The sequence below is a fragment of the Euprymna scolopes genome, chromosome 22 (genome assembly GCF_053919585.1).
Source record: "Euprymna scolopes isolate OS-2025 chromosome 22, ASM5391958v1, whole genome shotgun sequence".
In the NCBI taxonomy this organism is placed as follows: Eukaryota; Metazoa; Mollusca; class Cephalopoda; order Sepiida; family Sepiolidae; genus Euprymna; species Euprymna scolopes.
In genome coordinates, this window is record NC_136503.1 from 3,309,195 (window position 1) to 3,314,025 (window position 4,831).

Below are 4,831 nucleotides of genomic sequence, written 5' to 3' on the forward strand. Positions count from 1 at the left end.
ATGTAAAAAAAAAAAAAAAAAAAATTTAAAAGGATTTTTCGAGGGTCGACTAATTCTGCACATTTACCTTATTTTTTTATTTTATCGTTTTTTGTATTAAGTCAAACATGGTACGATTTTCTTTTAAATTATTTCTTTAGGTATGTGAACTTCATTTTCGACCTGAGAGGCATCAGCATTGATGAAAAGACTGGAAAGACAATTAGTGTTAAATTAAAAAATCCCTATCTTAAGGATGGTGCTATTCCTCAAATATTACCAAACTATCCCTCCTATTTATCGTCATCAACCACTTTTAGGGAGTTTCCTAACGCAAATAAAATGCGTTTAGAAAATTCTGCTCTTAAGTGTGCATTATGTGAAAGTATTACTGACGAGTTAGAGTTACGGAAACGTAAAACTTTCCATAATGTGTAATTTTCGTTTATATTAAATTGTTTAAGCACCTGTGCTTTTAGTTTTTGAGGACATCTTTCTTAAAAAATCCAAATCGGATCAAGTAAAGAAAGATGTCCTCAAAAACTAAAAGCACAGGTGCTTAAACAATTTAATATAAACGAGAATTACACATAATATTGATGATTTAGAAAAAAAAATTAACGTTTATAGATAAAAATTATTGGACTTCTATTAGGCAAGACAATACCATCATTATATGTCATATAAAGAGATGCCCATGCCCAAAAATAAAAATGTCTATGGTGATTGAACCGGACTTGGCCGTTAGAGTATTCTGTAGTGATGTGGAAATGAGTGCTATAGGGGAGTATAGAATTCCTAAACATGTAACAGAGGAGAATACTCTGCAGATTTTGATAAAAAACATGAAAAAAATGGACATCGAAGAACAGGAAATGAAAACTTCTAATATAAGTTCTTTATTAAAATTAATCTTATCATTTTTGCTATTAGTGCAAGATGAATCATTTAAATATTTTAATGCCATTAAGTTCATATATGAACAAATTAACATAATGACAATGAATAAGGTTAATTATTCGAGTGAAATGATAGTATTTTCTTCCTTATTATATAACTGCTCCCCTAGAGGGTACAGACTGTGAAGAGACACTAAAAATATAATTTTACCATGCTATTCAACCATTCGAAGATTAATCTTATCAACTTCTATGAATCCTGTCATTGAACAACACGATGTATATTAAAAGTAAGTTCAAGTTACTAATGCAGAATGACATCACAGTATCTTTACTTGTTGATGAAACACATCTCAAACCTTATCTTGATTATAAAGGTGGTAATATTGTTGATTAGCTAACAACAGCAATGAACCTGCTACAAGTGCATTTGCTTTTATGCTTAGCAGTGTATTCTCACAATATAAGGATGTTGTGCATGTTATGCCAACTAAATGTCTTCTAGCTGAGAACTTATTTGACATAATTAAACGTGTAATAATTGGCTTAGAAGATATAGTGTTTAAGGTATTATCTGTTATAACAGATAATAATGCAATAAATAAAAAAGCAAAGCTTTCAATTATATATCCCCATCCAGTTAGAACGTCTAGCCCTCTTTTCTTCTTATTCGATTCAGTACATATACTAAAATGCATTAGAAACAATTGGCTTGGCCAAAAAGATGAACGTAAATGCATGATGTTCCAAAAGTTTTCTTATAAAGGAAATCATGAATTAGATAACATCCAAAGTGCTCATTTTCTAGTTTACATAAACTTTATGCCCTAAAATCTCAATCACTTGTGAAATATTGCTATAAGTTGACTTCAAAAGCTCTTTCTCCGACTACTTTTGAAAGGCAAAATGTTAATTTGGTTTTGCAAATTTTCAACGAATATACTATTCAAGGTTTGCTAACCTTAGGAAAACAGGAATGCTTGCCAAATTATGCAGAAATCGCTGAATACATTCAAATATTTTATATTTGGACAATACTGAATGTGAAAACACCATATAAAGGTTGTCGACTTCGTAATAAATATGCTAATCCACTTACATTAAATAGTGATTATTATAGTTTCCTAAATACGTTCTGTGACTGGTTAGAAACTTGGAATAGCATTCCTGGAAGAACTGGTAAGTTAACAAAGGAGACATATACTGCTTTGCACCATACTACTTACGCAATTTTAGAATTGACTAAATATTGTATAAATGTACTGAACATGGTGTATATATTACCAGGAAAATTTCAGACAGATAACCTTGAGGCAAGGTTTGGCCAGTATCGACAACTTAGTGGAGATCAGTATAATATATCGATACGTCAGGTGTATGAATGTGAAAAAAAACTCAGAATGTTGTCAGTTTTAAAATTGAGCTTACCAATTAATAATTGAACTGTTGAATTGAAAAATTTGAAAGAAACTAACTGGGATGAAATGACAAGGGAGCAAGATTCTTCAAGAGGCCTCAAGTTTTGACAAGCTTATGGGCTTGACCGTTACTCCTGATCTTAAATGGAACGCGTACATCAAATCTGTTGCCAAGGCCGCTGGAAAAATGGTGGGATCGTTCTATTGATCCAGTAGATATTTCACTGCTGATGCAATTCTCTATCTATATAAGAGCCAGGTACGTCCTAGGATGGAATACTGTTGCCACATCTGGGCAAGAGCTGCTAAAAAGGACTTGTCCTGCCTTGATAGAGTTCAAAATAGACTTCGTAGCCTCGTAGGAGATGTCCTTTTCTCTTCCCTTCAACCTCTATCTCACAGAAGAGATGTTGCGAGTTTGTCTCTGATGTATCATTATTTTCATGGAAAGCATTCGACTGAGCTTCAGTCTATGGTCCCTCCTCGCCAAACTTTCACAAGAAACACTCGTCTAGCTGAAAACACTATCACTAATTGCCCCCACTCTTTATCTGTGCCTAAACCTAAATGTAGATTCCATGAACAAAGCTTCTTACTTAGAACTGCACGCCTGTGGAATTGTCTTCTGTTTTCCTGCTTTCCGGCTGACTACAATATGGTTGTCTTCAAGTCTAACGTAAACAAGTTCTTGATGAGCCGTTCCATATAAGTTAACAAATTTACCGAATTGATTACTATATTGTTCAATTTCTACTGTACACTCTTTAACCCTTATCCTCGAGTGGCCTCTTGACCTTTATAATGTGGTGATGCCTATGTAAAAAAAAAAAAAAGAGTTACATGTTTATAAATTTAACATAGATGTAACAGAAGATGATGTTAATCAATGCAAGGAAGTACTTCCTGTTATATTATACTTAGCAGGTTATTGCTGTCATGCGGTTTTCAAAAAACTGAAATGCAATAGCTGCAAAAATTTAATATCCGGGAGAGAGGCTGTTGAAGAAATAGCTGAATTAAACAGCTACTTTCAGGGTATTAACAGAGGTTATCTGCTATATCCAAATGATATAACTAATAATTTTGTCTTATATAATTATATAGTTATAAACAAACTTACAAAATGCGATTCTTTTTTACATTCGATTCATCAGAGAAGATTAGCCATGTACATAACTTTAAATATTTTGGCTGATCAAAATCGATTATTTCATGTTGACTCTTGTGATGAGGGTCACACTATTCAGCAAAAGTGAGCATGCCCGTTATGCAAAGATCTTCCTGGAAAACCACCTGACAGAAAATACTATTTCGAGCGTTACAGTGGAGCACTTAAGATGCATGGGTATCACAGCCATTGGGGATATTCTTGCAATTATGCAATATGCGGTAAAATATTCCCAGGCTCCTGCAATGCTCCCAGTCCTGCGGCAGATACCTGTACCAAATTATAAGGCCACTACAACAGCTCATCTTCCAAGGATCACTGCAGACATGACGCCTCAACAATTTCAAAAATTGTGTGTTGACTGGGATGTATATAAGCAACTTACCAACTTGCCTACATCACAAGTCGCCGCTCAGTTATACAGCGCTTGTGATGAAACTGTACAAAATGCGAATGTCAGCTCACATTCGTCATTCTTTGAATTGGAAGAGGCAGCTTTGTTGAACATTTTGGAGTCATTAGTCACCAAGCGTGCCAACCCTGCAGTACACAGAATGATCTTTAATAATGAAACCATCCAGCAGTTTGTTACTCGTCTTCGTGCCGCTGCCATTGATTGTGCTTTTTCCTGTCCAAATTGCCAGAGTGACATTGCTAATGAAACCATCAAAACCAACTGCTGCAAATAGACATTCTCCCATGGAGATTCAATGTGATACATTCTCCTGGCAAATGGAATTGCGCACCAGATGCACTTTCTTGTTTTCCTTCCGAACATTCCACAGTGTCATCAATTTTCATGGGACAGCCTACCAATCGAGAAATGAGCGCATCATCACATTTGCAAAGTCGATGACAGTTATGGCTGTTGAAAACCTGCCACACACGTGGAACAAGTCAGCATTGCGGCACGAAATGACCCACAATACAAAGATTTCATCGACATTATTCAGCAAGGTTTTCCCAGGAAACGGACATTAGTTGAACCTTCTCACCTTCGGGAATATTGGGACGTCCGTGATAAATTGTCTATCATAGATGACTTTGTTCTTTTTGAAGACTGTGTCGTTATTCCTCGCACTCTTCGCAACAGTTTTGACGAATCTTCATTCTGCAAATCAGGGGGTCAGTGCCATGCAGAATCGTGCAAAAGCCTCTGTTTATTGGCCAGGAATCACCAAAAATATTCAGCACCACCGCGACTATTGCAAGGATTGCACAGAAAATGCGCCTACTCAACCGTCAGAACGCTGTCCCTCCGTGATCCTCCTACATTCCCATTTGAAAAAATTTGCAGCGACTACTTTGAAATCGGGGACTTCAGCTACCTCATTGTTTTGGACAGATTCAGTTGCTGGCTGTGTATC